The following is a 23,783-nucleotide window of genomic DNA, read 5'->3' on the forward strand; positions in this document are numbered from 1 at the left end:
CATAAATTTAGGTAAAAATGTTTTCTACTGTCTTTGCTATAATAAAATCCCAATACATGTAAATTAATTGGTTTACATGAAAGTTATAGTGTCTACAAATGGTAGTATATACTGGAATTTTTTTTTTCTATACTAGTAACAGCGGCGATCAGCAACTGCAGCGGGCATTCTGACACTGGGTGGGAACTAACTGCCACTGACAACCCAATGACACTAATACAGTGATCAGTGCTGATAAAAAGCACTGACACTGTACTAATGACACTGGGCAGGAAGGGGTTAACATCTGGGGCAGTCAAAGGGTTAACTGTGTGCTGTGCTGTGTTTTACATGATGTGCTGTACAGAGAAAACAACCATGACAGTTACTAGTTGTTAAGGGTGCCGGCAACTGCTGTTAGAATCATACACATTTTCTAACTATTGCGTGCATGGACCACTACTTAACCACTTGCTCCAGTTCTGGGAGGTCATCTATTAACGTCTTCCCAGAACTGTGTACCCAGCACTCTTTGTGATCGCTGTTTTCTTTGGACACAGCTGATCACAGATCACAGTGAAGGGCGAATCACCATGGCCCTTTACCACATGATCAGCTGTGTCCAATTACAGCTGATCACGATGTAAACACATTTGCCGGTTTAGTGACCATCAATGCCGCCTATCAGTGTCCATCAGTGCTGCCTATCAGTATTGCCTATCAGTGCCCATCAGTGCAGCCTCATCAGCGCACATCATTCCAGGACAAATCATTTGTGTCAAGGTGCCCAACAGCATCCCCATTAACCACATGCCGCCCAGCCACTGTAGAAATACAGCGGCAGGGCTGGGCAAAACCACGTTTTAAAACGTGTGTTTTTAAAACAGGTAGGGGGCGCGTGCGACGCACGCAGCCGCCCTACCTGTCACGCCGATCACGGCCGCGTATGTCAGTCGCCGGGTCACAGCCGGTCGTTACCGGCTATGTCCCGGCGATTAGCGGCAATCAGTGACAGAGAGCACAGCTACAGTAGCTGTGCTTTCTGTCAGTTCCCTGACAGCTCCTGACACGCTGATCGGGACAGAAGAGTTTATCTGTCCCGATCAGTGGTGTTCCCTGCAGTACACACCCCGCCCCCTAGTAAAACACTCCCCTCACACAGTTAACCCTTTCACTGAATAATAAAGTTAACCCCTTCCTCCCCAGTGCCATTAGTATGGATGTAAACTTCATTTATGTACCGTATTGCATGACCGCGCAATTGTCCGTTAAACTAGCGCAGTGCTGTATAGCAAAAAAATGGCGTAAATTGCAGTATCTATACCATAGATTGTAGACGCTATAACTTTCACACAAAGCAATCAATTAACACTTATTGGGATTTTTTTACCAAAAACATGTAGCAGAATACATTTTGGCCTAAATTTATAACTAACTTTGAGTTTACTATATATTTTTTATAGCTGAAAGTAAAAAATATCGTTTTTCTTCAAAATATTTGGTCTTTTTTTTTGTTTATAGCGTGAAAAATAAAAAGCGCACCGAAAAAAAGCTTGATTTGTGTGAAAAAAAGGACTTAAATTTCATTTGGAAGCAGCATTGCATGACTGCGCTATTATCAGTTGAATTAGTGCAGCGCCGAGTAGCAAAAAGAGGCCTGGTCATTAAGGGGGGTAAATCCTCAGGAGGGCAAGTGGTTAATGGTGTTTGTAGGGCGCTCTGCAACGGTATGACCTCCAGGAGAAAAGGATCTTGGGCATCCAGTGGAGGGAAAGGAGACCAGTTGACATGGGAGCACACTGTGCACTGGAGCAGCTCTTAAAGAGTGGAATCAGACTCTAGTAAAGTAAATAGAAAGGAAGGCGACTCTAAGTGCAGTATGCAGCAGTTTATTGAGTTGTAAGTAGTAGTAATTGCTTTTAACCTTTACTACTCAATAAACTGCTGCATAATGCACTTAGAGGCACCTTCCTTGCTATTAACAACATCACCATTGCACTCTTCACTAACTTTCTTGACAATGTTAAAAATGTGTCTATTTTTCCTAACAGTAGCACAAAGTAAACACCTAACTTCATTTGACACAACTACACCATTTCCCAAAGAAGATGCCTTTACTTTTTAGGAGCCTTATTCACAACAGTTGCCTGGTTTGCAAAGTCAGATACAACAGTTACTTTTATCTAATAATTTTTTTTCTCAGGGACCTTCTTCCTATGCGGAGAAGGGTTGCCATTCTCACAAGCAGCTATATTTTCAAACTTTATATCTGCTTCTAGGTCAGAAAGAACACTATAATGGTTATGCAGTGTCACAGCAAAAACTACATGCTTATAGCCCACAGGCCTCACTTTTTCCAACCCAACAGTTGCCCACACTCCCCTTCTCCTGCACAGCCTTTGAGGAAGAGGTGGCTTTTACAGAAAGCTTTACAGAACAAATTAGCATAGACAGTCTGCTGATCTCAGACTGAAGGGTACAAACTAAGGAATTTAGACAATGTCATTATTTAAAACTAGAAATTTGCAAACATATGGGACAGCAACCTAGCTTCCAAAAAGTACTATGAAAAACAAATGCCAAGCAAGTATTCCACTGAACTAAAGAAAAAAAAATTACATAAACATTCAAATACAAGTACTATCCAAAGATAGTTGTCTGTTTTCAAACTCCTGCTGTTTTCAAACTACTGTCCTGATTGACTCCCAAAGAGTAAACTCCAAAAAGTAAACTATACAGAGTTGCTGCTACTTGTCAGGGCAGGAGCTGTGGAACGGACAGGCAGGCCTAGTGGCAGGGTCACGCACTGACTGACGACAACCTCCACCCACAGACCGGAGTCCCTCAGGGCGCGGAGTCTAAGTCCCAGGCTGCCCTTCACCAGGGCCCCTGATGGTGGGGATGGACTTGACGCAGCCAGGAACCAGGTCGCGGCCCCCGAGACACCCCAGCTGCGGTAATGGCCACCGCCAATGGCGCGTAGCTGGTAGGAACCAGATCAGACAGTAGCGTAGTCGGGCAGGCCGGGTCGACAACAACGGGACAAACGGTACAGAACAGTAGACAAGAATAACAGGTCACAGGCCGGGTTCAGCAACGGGAGGTCAGATCAAAGGAAAATGCAGGGAATGGTCTAGTCAAAAGCCGAGTCAGATTCCAGGAGAGTCACGAGAGTATAAACAGAGCTGTTGCAACACTAACACACTAGACACGAATGCAAAGAGCACGTGCGGACAATAGGCTTATATGTGATCAACCACACCCCTCTGGGGGATGGACCGCAGAGGCCTGAAGGCATAAAAGACTCCCACCATGCTCTGCAGAAACCCAAGATGGATGCCAGCACATGGAGCAGCATAACCTCTGGGAAAAGGTAGGACCTTGACACTACTCTTATATACCACATTAATTAGGGACCAATTAGGATAATAGCTCAGCTTGCTGACATATGCTAATTGATAACACCCAGTGCACAACACACAACATTTTAAGAAAAGCAATTCAAAATATTCTCAACAGCAGTAGCTGGATATGGTAAGCTTAAACTATGCATTTTTGACCAGCCGCAGTTGTGTGATGATGCACTACCAAAGAACAAAGTCCACATAGTTAATTTAGTGTAAATTCTTCCTACAAACATTAAAACATAACTAAGCTCAACAACGGAAATTAAATAAATACTGCAGTTTACCAGTTCTTAGATGCGGTGCCTGCACTTGTTTCACTTTTCAGATAAGAACATTTTAAGAAAATACAAAAATGCAAAAAATGGAGACAAGGTGCTTAAGGGGGAACCCGCCTGGCCCAAGGCACCCCCCCATGTTGAGGGCATGTGGCCTGTTATGGTTCTGGAGGGGGAGGCGCTCTCTACCCCCCTTTCCTGACCTGCCAGGGTGCATACTCTGATAAGGGTCTAGTATGGATTTTGGGGCGGGACCCCCACGCCATTTTTAAAATAAACTTGGCATGAGGGTTCCCCTCAAAAGCCATACCAGACCTGAAGGGCTTGGTATGGATGAGAGGGGGGATCCATACCGTTTCTTTAAAAAAAATTACGTAAATGTCGGGCAATACCCACTGAGAGCTCAAATAATAATGAATGGTTCACTACTAAAATACTGCATGACTTAATAATATAACTCATACGGCAGTTTAGTAACTGAGTGGTATCTTACCACATACTAAGATGCAATAAGATACTGGTCAGTAAATTGTTCATGTTTGAAGTTCACGTGGAACATTCTGCAGGTTTGAATATTCGACCACGAACTGAACAGGGGGGTGTTCAGCCCATTACTAATAAATAACATAAGCAATTAAAGGATACTTCTGGTTCCGGTTTCAGACGCCATTTTGGTACACCTATTTCTTAGTACACCCATATCACATGGGAAACTGTGCCTGTGTACTGGACAATATGTGAGTGTTCATGTTTTTTGGCGTTTTAAGTGCATTAAAAACGGTGTTGCACAATGGAGGTCTGATTTTGTCTCTATACATATTCCCTGTATATATGAGTCCATATTGAGAGGAGAGTGGTCTGAGAAGAATCTATTACCCGAGGGGGACCTGAGTGGAGAAGGTGAAGTCAGTGGAGGTATTAAAGCCAGGTTGAGATCCTTATTACATAAAGCTCTGTGGCCCGTACGGGTCGAGTTTGGAAGGTGAGGAGGCATTTTGGCTAATCCAGGGAGTCACATCAGAGTGTCACCAGGAGCACGTTTTGCAGCATGGAATGAAGTTGTGAATCACTGTGTATTGAACACTTAATATTTGCACAGTTTGGCATCACAAGAATTTTGGACTGTATTTTATTTATTTATTTAATTTGGTACACCTGTCACTTTGAACACCATTAAGTGTTATCACTTTAATATCAATTTCACTTGTTTGGTTAGCCACTAGGTGGCTTATTAGGAGTGTGGTTTGACACAATATATTATATTATTTTAGGTATCTCATTAGATTATTTATATATTTGTATATTTCAAACAAGCACAAGTTTTGCATCACTATATTTATTTATCATCATTGTATAGGGGATTGAGGAGATTCATTATTATGATTGGACTATTTTATTAATTATGATTTGATTTTTACTATATAGTTTTTATGTTATATATAGTATAAGCTGAGCACTTCATCACAATTTTTTGGTATTTGCACATATCCTAAGGTATAGGGAATAGGTGACAGCAGCTGGCTTGTAGTTAGGGATTCTGTGGAGCGCAGGAGGACCTTTGTATATTTATCCAATTAAAGGATAAGTTCACCTTTCATAACATGTTACATGTTACACCCATATTCAGGGTGTAACATATAACATGTTTTGAATGGACCGGTCCCTGCACCCATCTGATCCCCCATTGTGACAGCTAGAGGCCATGTCGAGCTCCGCCCGTGTCACTCATTCGCAGTATTCTGTGAATATGAAAATTACAAGCTCTAGCAGCCTTTGTGGCTGTCAGCTTGTTGTTCTCAATGAACTACCATGGCACTGTGAGCGTTGTGGTAGTTCATTAAGTCTTCTTGTCAGCTTCCCGGTACAAGGAAGGAGATACAGTGACAGGTCTGAACAAAAATGTGCATTTATTATTTTTTGCTGAACGTATCCTTTAAGCATGTAACATAGTTTTCCTGATGTTGGGCAAAAGACAACACCTGTGCTAATTTTGGGCCTTCCTACTTCTTTTTTTCTGAATGTTTTTACTACACAAGAAAAGCATTTTATTGTACCACAGAGTATCTAAATGATCAAATTCAAAGAATTCTTCAGTCAGTATAAGACATGCATTTTCACTTTCAGGTCATTCTCTTTCTTCCTGTCTTCCCTACATTTACAGCTATCCATCACAATATATAGGTAAAAAACAAATATACTTATTGATCTGCCAGCTAAATGCTCACCTGGCCAAGCTGCTGGTGGCGAGTCCCTGCTGTTCCAGGTAGTCAATAATTCGGATCAGGGCTGATTTAGTGAACATTACTAAAGTTCAGGTGCAGAATCTGAAGCCAATAGGAGCAAAATATAAAAAGATAAAAACAATGCCCATTTCTTGACTAACAAACAAATAGAATGGGAGGCTGGGCACTGCCCTAGGGGACATGTGCCAAAGCAAAATACATGTAAAAAAAATCTGTTTGATGGGGCCAGAAATTTTAGTAATGTTTAAAATGAAACATTAAAATTGCAAAATTCCATCAATAACATGCAGGGGGAAGGGGGGGGGGGGTGGAATTGTTCTGGCCCTGTCTAAGAAACAATGCTTGCTTGAAAAGAAAAAATGTTTTTAAATTGCTGGCAAAATGACAGCTCTCGGCCACTTTGTTCTGTTTGTGGCCAGGGATTCCCTGGGGTCATCAGATCAAATCCCAACCATGGAGCCTGGAGTTTGCATGTTCTCTCTGTGCCTGTGTGAGTTTCCTCCCACACTTTTTTTTTTAATTATTTATTTTTCATTTTTATACTGTAGCTTTACATTTTTTTAAATCACTTTTATTGCTGTGACAAGGAATGTAAATATCCCCTGTGACAGCAATAGACATGTGACATGAATTTTTATGGAGAGATATGAGATTTAGGAGACCCCAAATCCCTCCTCTGCACTTGAAAGCATTCAAAACACCAAGATCTGTGTTATTGAAAGCTTTCAGAGTTTTAAAAATGGTGCCAAAAGTTTGCAAGTAAATCGGAAGTAAAGTCAGGTCACTGCTTCTGGTTTACAATAAAGGAGAGCCAATTAAAGCCAATTCCAGTTGGTCGATTGAGACTCCGGGTGGGACGGCAGATCCTGAGAGAGTGGAGGACAACCCCCCCACGCTGCTACTAGAGTACCAGTACCAATTGGTACTGGTACTCCGGTACAACCACAGAAAGATCAGAAACGTATGGGTAAGTCGCTGGTCTGAAATGGTTAAATATAAACCATTTACATACACCAACAGGGCAATAGTACTTTAAAATGAGCTCCAGCCGGTTTACAAACATGAGTCACTGTCGGTTGCATCGTGGCATCAGCTTGTTGCTCTGCCCTCTGTGTTTCATCACATGTGACTTCTTCTGGGAGTCATGCTTGTGGCTGCCAGTGTTGCAATGCCTCATGGGACTTGTAGTCTTGCATGCTGGAGGGCCATACTTTGCCTACCCTCTTGTTATTTTGAGCTCTCAGAAAAAAAGAGGTGCAATTCTTGCAGTCACCAAAGTGTCCCATTAAAATAGGTGAATGCGCTGTTGTGTAATCAGCCCATCTCTTTAAAGCTGAAGTTTAGGTATGATTTACCTTGAATGGATGCATTGGTCAAGCTTGGACTAATGGAAGTGTGCATTGGGCAGCACAGTGTCTAAATGGTTAGCACTTCCGCCTGGCACTACTAGGTTCATTGGTTCAATGCCTACCTGCCTGGAGTTTGCATGTTCTCCCTGTGCCTGTGTGGGTTTCCTCCCTCATTCCAAAGACATGCTGGTAGGTTAATTGGTTCCTGTCTAAATTGGCCCTAGTATGTATGAATGTGAGTTTGGGTCCTTAGATTGTACGCCCCTTTAGGGTTAGGGACTGATGTGAATGCAATATATATATATATATATATATATATATATATATATATAAATTGACAGCGCTATATAAGTACCTGTAATAAATAAAATAACAGACCCTTATTCTAGATGAGAGTCTGCTATAGATGCTAAGGTGTACCTCCACAAAAATAGCATGGGGTTCCCCTCAAATTCATATCAGGCCCTTAGGTCTGCCAGCAAACTTTACACTTATCCTCACTATATATATTGTATATATTCACTTTTATTCAGCAAGGCAACAAACACCGTTTTAATGCAGGGCTTTGTTCAGCAAGTCCATAGCATAAAACAAAAAAAACATATGCTCATCTGAGCCACTAACTAAACTTAGGTCAGTGCCTGCTTAACAGGTTTCCCCCTAATGGGGAAACAAATATACTGCACTTGTACCTTGTTTAGTGTTTTGTCAGAACACAGCCTCTTGACTGAGTGCTTTATAAAGATCAAGCATGCCATCAATTTGCTGTTAAAATCTTCATAAGAATATTTGGAGCATTAACTTTAGACCATGTGTGTTTGGGTTTCTGAGGTTGAAAGTTGTCCTTTTTTTTTAATGTATCCTATCATGTATCCTTTTTATCCTAGCATGTAACTATGTAACTCCAAGTTTGCTTTACATTGGCCCTAGGTACCACTGGGATAGAAGTGAAGGAAAATTTAAACTATTCTGTACTAAGGATACCTGAAAAAGCCAATTAATATCTCATCAGGTTATCCATGCTGGCACTGTATTAAAAAAGATAAAATATAAAATATTACAAAAACTGTGTTGACTGTCATGCATTTATTCATATTTTTGCAATGTATTACTGATATAGTTTACTTTACCGGGGTTGTGACTTTAACCTTGCTAAAGGTGAAATTCTGTCTTCCTCATATGCCTGCTGTACCCCTTAGTGGCTAAACAACTGACTCAGAATAGCCAGATAAATTGTATTGTTACATGTGACAGCTACTTCAGTTCTTATTCAAATTTGCACATTGAAATTATGATAAAGCTTTAATATATCCAAATTAGTCTATTTATTTTTGCAGCTAAGATGTTTTTAGAATTAAAAGTTTTTTTTTGTTAACTCAAATCCTAATGTGTTCCAGACAGAATTTTGTTTTTTCTTTCTGTCACCTTGGATTAATCATCAACTCCTGTGCATCACTGATCAAACCTTTCAGAAATAACAATCTTGCAATGTTGCCGGAGGCCTGCTAGTGGCATTTCCTAGATAGAAATTGTATTGTAAATTTTAGTTAGTGCAGAAAAAAGTAAGCTCATATGGAAGTTTGTATTTTTGTTGTTATATGCTAAACAGAAAAGCACCGGTGTGCCTTCAATGGAAATATCATAATTAAGTTCTTTATGGATTTAAAGACGTTTTAAGTGTGCATCAATGTGTAAAACCAGGAAATTTAATTTGTATGATGTTCATTTTTCAGTTAGTCATAAAGATATAGATATACTGGAATGTTTGGAGTACTTCAATAAAAGGAAAATACAATAATAACTGCTCAGAAATGAAAACTTTTTCAGACAGGGGATGAATTTATCATTGATCGATATAGCGAACTTAATTTACAATGTTCAGAATCTCTGTATATGAATTAAAAAAAAAATTTAATTATGTGTACATACTTCTAAAGCTGGTAAGTACATGGTCCATCCAATCCAAAACTGAGAAGTAATAAGATTGTCTTAAAGACACTTTGCAATTGATTTACTAAAAGTGGAGAGTCCAAAATCTGGTACAGCCCTGCATAGAAACCACTCAGCTGCCAGGTTTTCTTTTTTGGTCAAACCTTAATTGAACAAGCTGAAGTTAGAAGCTGAATGGCTACCATTCACAGTTGCACCAGATTTTGTACCCTCCAATTTTAGTAAATCAACTAATATATATATATATATATATATATATATATATATATATATATATATATAAATCAAAGCGGACTTTTAAGCACTTGCCTACCAGGCACTTTCACCCATTTATGCCCATGCCAATTTTCATCTTTCAACACTGTCATACTTTGAGTGCCAATTGCGCAGTCATGCAAGAGCTATAGCTTTCTTTTGGTAGCATAATCACCGCTGCATTTTTTATTCTTTGCTAAACAAACAAAAAAAGACTGAACATTTAGAAGTTTCTGTTATAAAATTTTGTAAATAAGTAATTTTTTTTCTTCACTGATGGGCACTGACAGGCTGCACTGTTGGGCACCGAAGAGGCGGCACTGATGGGCAATGATAGACAGCACTAAAAAGAAAGCACTGACAGGCATCAATGATGGGTACTGAAAGGTAGCACTGATAGGCAGTACTGATGGACAATGATAGGCATCATTCTTGGGCACTGATAAGCAGCATTGATGGGCACTAAGAGGCATCACTGATGGGTGCTGAAAGGCTACACTGATGGGACTGCACTTATAATCAGAGTAATGATGATCAGTGCCCTGATTATCAGTGTAGATATTTCCTGTGTGGATTGCTTAATCACTCTCCATCTGTCCTTTGGATTGATTACATTGTAAACAGGATTTACTGGTTATTGGTAGTCCTCTCCTCATGCTGAGAGTGCGTGAGGAGAGGACTGCCAATAGCCGGCAAATCCTATTTACAATATGATCAATCCAAAGGACACAGCAATCACAGAACATACCCGATGCACGCCACGGGGGCGTGCAGGGGGGGAGGGATTCTGGGAGGACATCAATAGACGCTCTTCCAGAACAGGACGACCATACTGTAGCCATTATTCAGCTATAATGCAGTTAAGACACCCACTTACAAAGGTGTAAAAATCAAAAATATTTTATTTATACCTCCATTACAAACAACATATAAGTTTAAAATAAGTCACATATACGTATTTAAAAAATTAGCCTCATCTGAAACGGGCTATGTCGCACTCCCAATATTATAAAGACATATTCCTCAGCAGACGGTATAATAACACTACACAGGTATATGCCTATAGATGGAAGAATAAATTAAACATCTATAACTGGGGTTGTGATTAGCCAAATTTTAACAAGTTTCCTGGCACAGGCATTGAAAATTGCAAATAGAGATAAGAAAGGGAAAATGATCACAAAAACACATACACCAAATTAAATAAACTAAACTACACTAAAAATACCCTATAAACACCATCTAAATAAAGGAAAAGTCAATTACCTTTCAGTTCAAATCAGCAAAATACAGTCTAGGTACAACAAAACAAAAGGTGTGCAAAATCTTACAGTTTGTTTTCTTTAGAAAGCAGCCATACCCTCCATAGAGAAGCCTCTACTCTGCCATCATGTTGCAAAAAAGAACATCTCTGCAGATGTACATTGAACCCCTGCTTGGTCAGAACTAGAAGCTTCCAATCAGTTTGGAGCATGAGCTTTCCCGATTCAAGGTCTGATTCAGTTACATAATTGTTACATATTATTTAATTTCCCGTTCGAAGTCTGGTTCAGTTGCATAATTGTCCTTCTCTAAAGCATGCTGGGAAGGGTCAGTTCTTTCTATTTAGATTTTGACTGCTTTATAAATGAAACTAAACGCAAGACTTTTGTTGTGATATACGTGAAATATTTGTAGCCATTTTTAACTTAAGGCTCAATTGGGTTTTAGGAGCATATGTACATCAGTGTAGGAAAAATGCAGTCTTCAATTTTGTGTGCACGGACAATTGTTTCAGCCTATCCCATTTACATGAGCTGTTTAATGCAACACAAGGAACATCAACTTATGACAGTGCAAGCATTGCAGAGCACATTGTTGTGGTGTCAATGGGTCCTAAGCTAATTTCACTAGGATGCACAATGAGCCAAAGGAGAGTTCCTGCTTCAGCAAATTTTTGCAGACAAAGAAATCAGTAATCTCACAGAAAGATAGATTTCACTGAAATTACTTCTCTGTGACATAAGAAAGGGAGCAACAAAAAGATTATAACATCCTTTGAACAGGTACTATTAGACAGGATAACAATAAAAATGCAGGGAATGGGTACTTTAAGCAAATTTTTAGTCAAACATGGGAAATCTTCTAGTTACGTCTTGCTGGTCAGTGCCCAAAGTAAGTAAACACTTGCTCTCAAAATATATTGGGCTGAGTCAGGCTTTAACTGTTTTAGGACCGCTCACAGTAGATTTAGTGCTGCAGGGCGGCCCCTGTGCGCAGGATTACGTATATATGTGTGATTCTGCATTTCCAGGTAGGCGGTGCACACAAGGCGCGCAACCACCCTATCCGCACCGCTGATTGCGGCCCTGGGTATCGATCACTGGGTCCCGGTCGGTGATTACCCGTTGGCGTCCGGTGATTACTGGCAATCACAGACAGGGAGGAGGGCTGCATTGTTTACTGAAAGCCTTCCTCCCTGCCAGTTTGGGCACACTGCTCGGGATGGCTAAGCACAGCCATCCCAATCAGTGCACTTACAGTGAAGCACACACCCCCTCACTCCCATCACACAGTTAACCCTTTGATCGCCCTTCATTGTTAACCTCTTCCTCCCCAGTGCCATAAGTACAGTGTCAGTGCTTTTTAGCAATGATCGCTGTGTTGGTGTCACTGGGGATGTCAGGGACACCAAGTCAGTTCCCACCAGGGTAGGAATGCCTGCCGCAGTCCCGCTATAAGTCGTTGATTGCCACCTGAAGTCACTGATTGCAGCCATAAGTCGCTGATCACCGCCATTATTAGTAAAAAAAAAAATTCCAGTACCTATACCGCCATTTGTAAACGCTATAACTTTCATGTAAACCAATTAATTTACACGTATTGGGATTTTTTTTAGCAAAGACATGTCGCAGAATACATTTTGGCCTAAATTTATGATGAAATTTGATTTTTCTACTAGACATGTTTAATAGCAAAAAGTCCAAAATTAAAATTTTTTTTATAGAGCAAAAAATAAAAAACGCACATGCGAACAAATACCACCGAAAGAAATTTCAACTCGTGGGAAAAAAGGAGATAAATTTAATTTGGGTGCAGCGTTGCATGATCGTGCAATTGTCAGTTAAAGTAATGCAGCGCCATAACGCAAACCGCTTCTTTAGCTGCTTCCTGAACGCCCTATAGCAGAAATACTGTTACAGGGCAGCATGGGTGCGCAAAATCACGCAGGTTTTCACGCCCCTCCCAGATAGTGTCAGATTGTCTGTCAGTACACCAGTAATCGCATTTAACCCCTTGATTTCCAGGAACACGCTCATACACAATAAACCTCCATTGCTAGTCTGATATGGATCAATATCTTTTATCAGATTAGCACTATACCAGCGTTCACATTATTATAGTGTCCCCAAAAACACAGTGTTAGTGGGATCAGCCTCGGCACCTGCCAACACCTGCGTTTAGCATTTATGCTCACCCCCCTCCTCCCCCAGCAAGTGCAGTGTCAGTAGGTCACTGTCACTTGATACATTGCGCACAAAACTGCAGTGTTCGCAGAATCAGGTCTGATGTCTGTTAGCATTTGCCGGTAAATTTTGATGACTCTCATATGGAGCAGAGTGCCAGTGCTAGTGCCGCTCTACCCTCTATTGAACTGCTGCCTAGTACATCCTGGTCTTTCACATACCAGCACTGCAGTATCAGTTGGTGACCTGCGTGTCCCATAAGTGCAGTACAAGCTGGTGCTGTGGTGAGCACAAGTATTGTCCCGCAACCACCAAGAATTCGCACACAGGCCCGTAGAGCCCCTAGTATCCTTCAGGGTGTGCTTGCAAGCCCTGATTGGCAGCCCACAAATTCTGCAGCACCCATACATACCCCATTCACTGCCCAACCCAGAATTCAGGTGGAAACAGCAAATTTAACTACTTCCCTTGATTGTTTGGAGCCGTTTTTCATGGAAGATCAATACGCATTGATTGTGAATCAAAGCAATTTATATGCACAACAATTTATTGCCGCCAACCCAAATTCAAACCTTTCCAGACCATTTGCATGGAAACCAGATATGGGGTCAAGATGTATAAGACCTGTGAGAGGGCAACAAGCTATACATATAAGTTTCAAATTTATGAGGGAAAACATAGTCACGTGGAGCCCCCCAGATGCTCAGACTACATGAGGAGTAGTGGCAAGATAGTTTGGGATTGGGGTCATGCTTTTTCCATATGGGGTACCATTTATAAGTGGACAATTTTTATTCAAGCATGCCACTATTTAGACATTTGTACAATCTTGAAATTGGCGCATGTGGCACCGTGCGACCTAATGTGTGCCCACCATTAGAAGTGGGTGGATGCAGGGTAGTATATTCTAATGGTGGGCATACTACAGACTTTTTCTGGCAGAGATTTCTTCTCTTTTTTCATTCAGCCCAAAGGCTGCATAAAAAAAAGAGCATATGTACCCAACAAGGACCAGCGATGTACTAGCACATCACTGGACTTTGAATGGTTATACACGGATGATGCCTACAGCTGCAGACATTATCCTGGTATTGTTTTTTTTCAGCCGGCGATTGGTTTTCATGTAAAAGCAATCCTAGTGGCTAATTAGCTGCAGGATTGCTTTTACAAGCAGCGGGAGACAATGCCCCCCTCCCCCGCTTGGGCAGTCCCATGCCATCCGGGGGAGCCTGAGAATGCAACCGGTGTTTCTGCCAGCTGACCATAGAGCTGATTGGAGACCGGAATGATTCCAATTATATCTATAGTCTAAGAGACCAGAAGCTATGCGCATTTCATTACTTCATTTTGGCAGGATATAAACAGCGCCATTTGTAAATTGGGAAAGCATCTGATCACGCCAATCTTGGTGAGATTAGATAATATAAAAGCAATGGAGATATCTAGAGTCTGATAGACCCAGAGTTCTCAAAAAAGAATATATGACAATGCCCATTAAAGTTATAGGGGATATTTGTATTCCCTGTGATAGCATTAAAAGTGATTAAAAAAAAATGAAAGGGACAGTGTAAACATAATTTAAAAAAATCTAAATAAAAAAAAAACATCGTCTCCCCAATGTGCGTGCGCAAGCGTTGACCCTGTGTCGGTATGTAAACAGAGGTTGCACCATGCATGTGAGGTATCACCACGAACGTCAGATCAAGGGCAGTAACGCTAGCACCTAGCACTAGACCTCCTCTGTAAATCTAAAATGGTAGCTTGTAAAGGCTTTTAAAATGTTGCCTATGGATATTAAAAATGTATGCAGTTTGTGACCATTGCACAGTTTTAAAGCATGTCATGTTTGGTATCTATTTACTCGGCATACTATCATATTTTATAACTTACCAAATATTTGGCCAATATATTGTGTTTTTGTGCATTAAAAGTAAAAAAAGTGTTTTTTTTTTTTAAATAGGGTTTGAAAAATCGCTGCGCGAGTACTATGTGACATAAAACATTGCAGCACCCACCATTTTATTCACTAGGGTATCCGCTTTAAAAAAATATATAATAGTTGGGGGTTCAAAGTAATTTCCTAGCAAAAAATACAGATTTTGGAAAAATGACAAAAAAAATGTTTTTTTTTTGCTCACAATTGTCAATTAAATGATTTATTGCTCACATGTGTCATGATTATATGTGGAATTACTCCCCAAAATACATTCTGCAACTTCTCCTGAGTATGGGGGTACCACATGTTAGAGACTTTTTGGCAGTCTAGCCAAGTACAGGACCCCAAAACCTAATAAGCACCTCCAGGCTTTTAAAGGGCTTTATTTCCTCATTACACTTCCTGACTACCTATCACAGTTTCGAAGGCCTTGAAATGCCAACATAGCACCAAATCCCCCCAAATTACCCCCTTTTGGAAAGTAGACACCCCACGAATTTGATAAGAAGCATGGTGAGTATTTTGCAGATCTCGTTTGTTGCCACAAATATTTGGAAAATTAAGAAAGAAAACTAAAACATATTTTTTTTTATATATTTCAAAACCTTGTGAGAAAAAAATGAGATCTGCAAAATACTCATCATGCCTCTTTTTAAATTCCTCGGGGTTCTTTTGGAGGGTTTGGTGCAATCCTGGCATTTCAGGGCCTCCGAAACTGAAATGTGATGGGCAGCCAGAAAGTAAAAGCTGTGTAAATTTTATCTATATCTATTTTTTATTTTATCTATCTATACCATAGTTTGTAGATGCTATAACTTACACAAAGCAATCAATATACACTTATTGGGATTTTTTTTACCAAAAACATGTAGCAGAATACATTTTGGCCTACATTTATGACTAACTTTGAGTTTACTATATATTTTTTATAGCCGAAAGTAAAACAATATTGTTTTTCTTCAAAATTTTCGGTCTTTTTTTGTTTATAGCGTAAAAAATAAAAAAAGTGCACAGGTGATCAAATACCACCAAAAGAAACCTCTATTTGTGTGAAAAAAAGAATGTAAATTTAATGTGGGTACTGCATGACTGCGCAATTATCAGTTGTAATAGTGATGCCGAATAGCAAAAAGAGGCCTGGTCATTAAGGGGGGTAAATCATCAGGATGGTAACTGGTTAAGTAATACCATCCTTAATTAAAGCACAGTATACATTCACCGGCCACTTCATTAGGTACACCTTGCTAGTACCGTGTTGGACCCCCTCTTGCCTTCAGAACTGCCTTAATTCTTCATGGCATAGATTCAACAAGGTGTTGGAAACATTACTCAGAGATTTTGGTCCATATTATCATAATAGCATCACATAGTTGCTGCAGATTTGTCGGCTGCACATCAATGATGTGAATCTCCCGTTCCACCACATCCTAAAAATGCTCTATTGATTGAGATTTAGTGACTGTGGAGGCCATTGGAGTACAGTGAACTTATTCTTGTTCAAGAAACCAGTTTGAGATGATTTGAGCTTTGTGACAAGGTTAATTATCCTGCTGGAAGTAGTCATCAGAAGATGGGTACACTGTAGGCATAAAGAGATGGACATGGTCAGCAACATTACTTAGGTAGGCCGTGGTATTTAAACGATGCTCAATTGGTACTAAGGAGCCCAAAGTGTGCCAAGAAAATATCCCCCCTATTACTCCACCAGCCTAAACTGTTGATACAAGGTAGGATGGATCCATGCTTTCATGTTTTTTTACGCCAACTTCTGACCTACCATCTGAATGTCGCAGTTGAAATTGAGACTCATCAGACCAGGCAAAGTTTTTTCAATCTTCTATTGTCCAATTTTGGTGAGCCTGTGCAAATTGTAGCCTTTGTTTCCTGTTCTTAGTTGACAGGAGTGGCACCCGATATGGTCTTCTGAAGCTATAGCCCATCCGCTTCAAGGTTTGATGAGTTGTGCATTCAGAGATGATATTATGCATACCTTGGTTGTAACAAGTGGTTATTTGAGTTCCTGTTGCCTTTCTATCATCTCCAACCAGTTTGCCCATTCTCCTCTGACATCAGCAAGGCATTTTCATCCACACAACTGCCACTCACTGGATATTTTCTCTTTTTTGGACCATTCTCTGTAAACCCTAGAGATGGTTGGCATTAAAATCCCAGTAGATCAGCAATTTTTGAAATACTCAGACCAGCCCATCTGGCACCAACAACCATGCCACGTTCAAAGTCACTTAAATCCTCTTGATAAGCACAAAGAGGTACGTAAGCGCTAGAAGTGAATACAGCTGCTGAGAAACCAAAAGGTACCAAATAAACCTCCAAAACATCAGTATAAAATTGGGTGCAGTGCTAAAATAAACATAACCACATACGTAGATATATATAAATAAATGTAAATGACAATGAGAAGATCTGTTAAAGTGACAAGGTGCTGGCAAAAAATAAATAAAGTGACTGAGTGGTATCATGAAACTTTGTCACTCTAACCATATATGTAACTATGCATATATAAGTAATTAGGTATTAATAAGATCTATAAAAGTGACCAGTGACTCAGTGGTAACATAAAACTTTGTCACTATATAGTGACCAATAGTGCAAGCAATAATCAACAAATAGTTCAAATAAGTGCATGGAAAATCATGGAGATTTCCGATATCTGGTGGTATATCCGGTAAGGTGGTGATGTGGCCAAACGTATCAAGACTGCGCACTCACCAGATGCGCAATCAATATGCGCATTTAGAGATAACACTCTCAGTGGTAAAACTGGAGGCCCCTTTAAGGTAAGTAAGGTCTAGTCTGGTCTGATGTCCCTCACTGCTCAACTCCGCTGTCAGCAATGGCTCTGCCCCTCCTTTCATGCAGCTCTGTGGGTGGTTAGAAGCAGAAGACAGAATCCAAGATGGCCACCGGGACCCACGTGGTGCCGTAACGTGACGTCACAACGCTGTAGCTCTGCTGACGCGTTTCGTGCTATTGCACATAATCATAGGGGGTGTGCCTACAGCGTCAGACGTCTTACAGCACTGATATATAGTGAAAATGGCGCATGCGCACTACACGTGCGCCATTTTGTTGAAGGTCAATGTCTCCGTTTCAAGCGCCATTTTGTCATAGGCGGCTAACTGCGCATGCGTGGGCGCCATTTCCACGGAGAGCAAAATACAATCAGTGCCATCTAGATCACCAGGGAGTAAAATAGCTTATTATAGTTATAAAATCCGATAACCGGATATCAAGAAAGGAATAATTGATAATAATAATAGTGTCAGGGCCTGGACTTGAACCTGGGACTTCTACTGTGTCAGGCAGTAACTCTACTCACTGAGCTACCTAGGATGCTGGACAACACTTTGCCTCATCTATTGGATAATCCTGCCTTGTGCATTGTTTGCTCTTGAACCTTGAACTCCTTGCTCCTCCCATGAACTTCCTATATAAGCCATGTCCTTGGACTTCCTCCTTGCCAGATTATTGTGCCTTTCCAGCCAATATCCTGCTACTGTTCCTGCTGCTGTCTACACCTCCGCTACTGATCTTTGGCTTGTTCCTGACCACGATTTCGTCTCATCCTAACGTACTACGATTGATCTGCTACCATTTGTGACCGACCCTTGGCTTGTGACCGACTCTGCTTTCGTCTGATCCCTAACCTGTTGATCCGCTATTGGTTCCCAGTCTGCTCATTCCCTGGTGGGGTGATCCTGAGATCTGCGACCTGGTATTAACACGCAGCCCAATCCATCTCCACCATTAGGAGCTCTGGTGAATACCAGTTAATACTTAGACCCCGCACCTCAGGTGAGCCTGCGTCATTCCCAGGGGGATCCGCTGGTGTACCTATCCTGCTGGTTCCAGGTAAGCCTTTTACTGCTATAGCAACTGGTCTCTGAATCTGACCTTACACCGTAACAGAATAATCTGGCCCACACGTGGAGGCCGCTATAACAAATGCCATGGCTCCTGTCAGGCAGCAAATTTCAGAGCTACAAGAGTTTGGTGTTACCTACCAAAAGAAATTTGCTGAACTGCAAAGTGTAGTAGAGGGGCAACAGGAAGAGATCCATACTCTGCAGACACGATTGCTGGACATGTGCTCCCGCGATGTTGCTAATACACGCATGCCTCTGCCACTCAAGTTCAATGGAGACCGCCGCCACTACAGGGGTTTCCTTAACCAATGCCGCATTTATTTCCAGATGCAACCTGCTGCATTTAATACTGAGAGGCAGAAGGTATTGTTTGTTATAAACCTCCTGACTGAGGAAGCCCTAGCTTGGGCCTCTCCCTATATAGAGCAAAACAATGCAATGTTAAACAGTTTTGCGACTTTTGTGACTGCAATGAACCAGGTCTTTGATGATCCCAACCGCTGCGCTACCGCTGAAGCAAAGCTGCATAGTTTGAGGCAGGGTAGACGCCCTGTTGCGGAGTATACAACTGAATTTCGACGCTGGATCTCAGACACCACCTGGAACCCAGCAGCGCAAAAGAGTCAGTTCCGGCAGGGGCTCTCTGAACAGGTGAAGGATGAGCTCGCCAGAGTAGAGACTCCTAACGATCTTGAGGAGTTCATCCAATTATGCATTCGGATTGACCAGAGACTGACAGAAAGAAGAAAGGAGAGATTGGGAAGTAATGGTGGCATGCGTTTTTCTGCTAATCAATTCAGTCAGAAGGATTTAAACATTTATTCAGATTCTAACACACCTGAACCTATCCAAGTAGATACTGTTAAAAGATCAATTTCTACTCAAGAGAAGGAGAGAAGACGTTTGGAGAATTTATGTTTATACTGTGGGGACTCTGGGCATTACGCAGTCAATTGTCCTAATAAAGTCAAAAGAACAATTGCTGCGACTGATGTTATCCTGCCTGAACGCATAAATTCAATTACCCAGTCTATCTCCCATTGATCGATGAAGAAAATAAAGTTGGTCCTAAACAGTCTCATTTTGTTGTCCCTATCAAACTTTTTACTGAGGGCCATGAAATTCCTTGTTCTGCTATGCTGGACTCTGGGGCTGGGGGAAACTTTATGGACATAGAGTTTGCCCACAATAATAATATTCTCAGGAGAAACAAATCTGCCCCTATTGATATGGAGACAGTTGATGGTTCACCTTTATCATCAGGACCAGTTACTCATGAAACAGTTCCTCTAGTACTCCAATTTCAGGCTGACCATTTTGAGACCATCAGCTTTCAGCTGATTACATCACCTAAATTTCCTGTCATCCTGGGCATCCCTTGGTTTACTACCCATAATCCCTTCATCAACTGGGGAGCACGGACCATAAATTTTACATCCCCCCATTGTGAGGAACATTGTAGGAAACCATGTGCTACAAGTTGTCTACCAATCAGGAAATCACAGGCTGATATGGTAACTACAGTCATATGACAATCTGCCTCCACAATACCATGAGTTTCGAGATGTCTGTGATAAGAAAAATGCGGATCAACTACCTCCTCATCGTCCATACGATTTGTCCCATTGAACTGCTTCCAGGAGCAGAAATACCTTTCAGCCGCATTTTCAATTTATCAGAACCTGAGTTAAAGGTGCTAAGGGAGTGGCTTGATGAGAATTTGGAGAAGGGCTTTATCAGACCCTCAACATCTCCTGCAGGAGCAGCCCTGTTCTTTGTTGAGAAAAAGGACTCCACCTTGCGTCCATGCATTGATTTTAGGGGCTTGAATAAAATCACTGTTAAAAACCGTTACCCACTCCCTTTAATCGCAGAGATGTTGGAAAGACTCCGCTCTGCCAAAGTCTTCACAAAACTTGACTTACGGGGGGCATATAACCTGGTACGCATGCGTCAAGGCGACGAATGGAAGACTGCCTTTAGAACCAGATATGGACACTTTGAATCCCTAGTTATGCCTTTTGGCCTATGTAATGCTCCCGCGACTTTTCAGCACTTCATAAATGATGTGTTTCGAGATTTGTTGGACCAGTTTGTTATTGCTTATCTGGACGATATCCTCATCTTTTCGGACAACCTGGTGGAGCATCGCAAGCATGTCTGCACTGTATTCAAAAGGTTAAGGATGAACCGACTTTACATCAAACTGGAGAAGTGTGAGTTTGAACGAGCCCAGATCCAGTTCTTGGGATATATCGTTTCTTCAGAAGGAGTGAGCATGGATCCTGAAAAGATCAAGGCAGTGGTGGATTGGACTGCCCCTGGAAACGTTAAGGAAATACGATTTATTGGATTTGCTAACTTTTATAGGAAATTCATAAGAAACTTCTCTAAGGTAATAGCACCAATTACACAGCTGACAAAGAAAGGAGTGCCCTTTGCATGGTCAACTGAGGCACAAACTGCTTTTAGTAAGCTAAAGACTCTCTTCACATCTGCACCAATATTGGTACATCCTGATCCTGAGCTACCTTTTATTGTGGAAGTGGATGCCTCAGACTCCGCCGTGGGAGCTATCATTTCTCAGCGACGAGGAGAAAAAATGCAGCTTCATCCCTGTGCTTATTTTTCTCGTTTGATGTCATCTGCTGAAAGGAATTATGACATTGGGAATAAGGAGTTGCTGGCAATTAAGGAAGCCTTTTCCGAATGGAGGCATCTGTTGGAAGGGGCTAAGCATCCTGTGACTGTCTTCACGGATCATAAAAATCTAGAATTCATCCGTTCTGCCAAGAGATTGTCTTCTAGACAAGCACGTTGGTCACTGTTCTTTTCCAGGTTCAATTTTATTATCTCATATCGACCTGGGTCAAGAAACGGAAAGGCTGATGCCTTATCACGAATGTCGTCTGGGCCTCTCCAGGAGAACACTTCTGAATGCACAATCCTGCCTCAAAAGAACTTTCTAGGGGCCACAAGTCCTAAGGCATTCTTGAATCTTCTTAAAGAGGGGTATGAGAATGACCCACTTCTCAATCATCCACCTACGGACATTAACCTGACTTATAAGAATGGCTTTTGGATTCAAGGACATCATCTTTATGTACCTGAATCTGTTCGGGTGGAAGCTCTCAAGTTGGTTCATGATTGCAAACTTGCTGGGCATTTTGGAGTCGCTAAGACCGAAGAACTATTATCACGTTCCTTTTGGTGGCCGAGGTACAAGAAAGATGTCAAACGCTATGTGACCTCATGCTTGACCTGTGCACGCGATAAGATTCCCTGAGCCTCCCCTTTGGGGTTGCTTCAGCCACTCCCTGTTCCATCAAGACCATGGGGGTCTATTTCTATGGATTTTGTGGTGGATTTACCTCCCTCAAAAGGAATGACCACCATTTTGGTAGTGATTGACCGTCTCACTAAAATGGCCCATTTTGTTCCAGTTAAGGGGGTGCCCACTGCTGAACAGACTGCTGAACTGATGGTTTGAGAAATCTTTAAACTGCATGGAATCCCTGATGATGTGGTGTCTGACAGAGGTGTGCAGTTTACTTCGAAATTCTGGAGAAGTTTTTGCTCAGCCTTAGGTGTTACAATTAATCTGTCCTCTGCTTTTCATTCCCAGTCTAATGGTCAGACTGAGAGAACTAATCAAACAATGGAACAGTATCTTCGATGCTTTGTCACTTATCTTCAGGATGACTGGGTGGACTGTCTTCCCACTGCAGAGTTTGCATACAACAATTCTAAACATAGTTCCACCTCTCAAAGTCCTTTTTACTTAAACGCCGGTTACCATCCAGTTTTTATTCCTGATCTCCCTATCACAACTCCAATCCCTGCTGTTACCAATAGACTAACTACATTGCAGGAGATTCAAGAGAAATTGATTGAGACTTGAGGGAAGCTCAGGAGTATTACAAAAAAGGCTGCAGACAGACACCGGAGAACATTTCCTACGTTTCATGTGGGTGAAAAAGTTTGGTTATCAACAAAGAATTTGAAGGTCCAGGTGCCATCTGCTAAGTTGGGTCAAAAGTTTGTGGGTCCTTTTCAGATTTCTGCCCAAATCAACCCAGTCACCTTTCGCTTACAGCTTCCGGATAGTATGAGGATTCACCCTATTTTTCATATATCACTACTCAAACCGTTTCAGGAAAATCCTTTCCCTGGAAGAATTTTTCCACCTCCTTCACCTGTTGAGGTACAGGGTGAAAAAGAATTTGTGGTGGAGAAAATCCTTGATTCCAGGATCTTTAGGAATAAGTTACAGTATCTGGTTCAATGGGAAGGATATGGACCAGAAGAAAATTCTCGGGAGCCTGAGGAGAATGTTCATGCTCCTAGACTAACAAGAGAATTCCACCAGAGGTTTCCACACAAGCCTAGTCCTAAGACGTCCAGAGGACGTCCTGGGAGGAGGGGAGTACTGTCAGGGCCTGGACTTGAACCTGGGACTTCTACTGTGTCAGGCAGTAACTCTACTCACTGAGCTACCTAGGATGCTGGACAACACTTTGCCTCATCTATTGGAAAAACCTGCCTTGTGCCTTGTTTGCTCTTGAACCTTGAACTCCTTGCTCCTCCCATGAACTTCCTATATAAGCCATGTCCTTGGACTTCCTCCTTGCCAGATTATTGTGCCTTTCCAGCCAATATCCTGCTACTGTTCCTGCTGCTGTCTACACCTCCGCTACTGATCTTTGGCTTGTTCCTGACCATGATTTCGTCTCATCCTAACGTACTACGATTGATCTGCTACCATTTGTGACCGACCCTTGGCTTGTGACCGACTCTGCTTTCGTCTGATCCCTAACCTGTTGATCCGCTATTGGTTCCCAGTCTGCTCATTCCCTGGTGGGGTGATCCTGAGATCTGCGACCTGGTATTAACACGCAGCCCAATCCATCTCCACCATTAGGAGCTCTGGTGAATACCGGTTAATACTTAGACCCCGCACCTCAGGTGAGCCTGCGTCATTCCAAGGGGGATCCGCTGGTGTACCTATCCTGCTGGTTCCAGGTAAGCCTTTTACTGCTATAGCAACTGGTCTCTG

The 23,783-nt window shown here is 41.6% G+C and overlaps 1 protein-coding gene across 1 annotated transcript in view; it reads right to left on the minus strand.

Moving 5' to 3' along the window:
* LOC149451205 (proton-coupled folate transporter-like) overlaps positions 1-23,783 on the minus strand; it is a 395,966-nt gene that overhangs the window by 55,815 nt on the left and 316,368 nt on the right. The window lies entirely within an intron of this gene.

The sequence above is a fragment of the Staurois parvus genome, unplaced genomic scaffold (genome assembly GCF_062004578.1).
Source record: "Staurois parvus isolate SC_StPar_1 unplaced genomic scaffold, SC_StPar_1.0 ptg000546l, whole genome shotgun sequence".
Lineage (NCBI taxonomy): Eukaryota > Metazoa > Chordata > Amphibia > Anura > Ranidae > Staurois > Staurois parvus.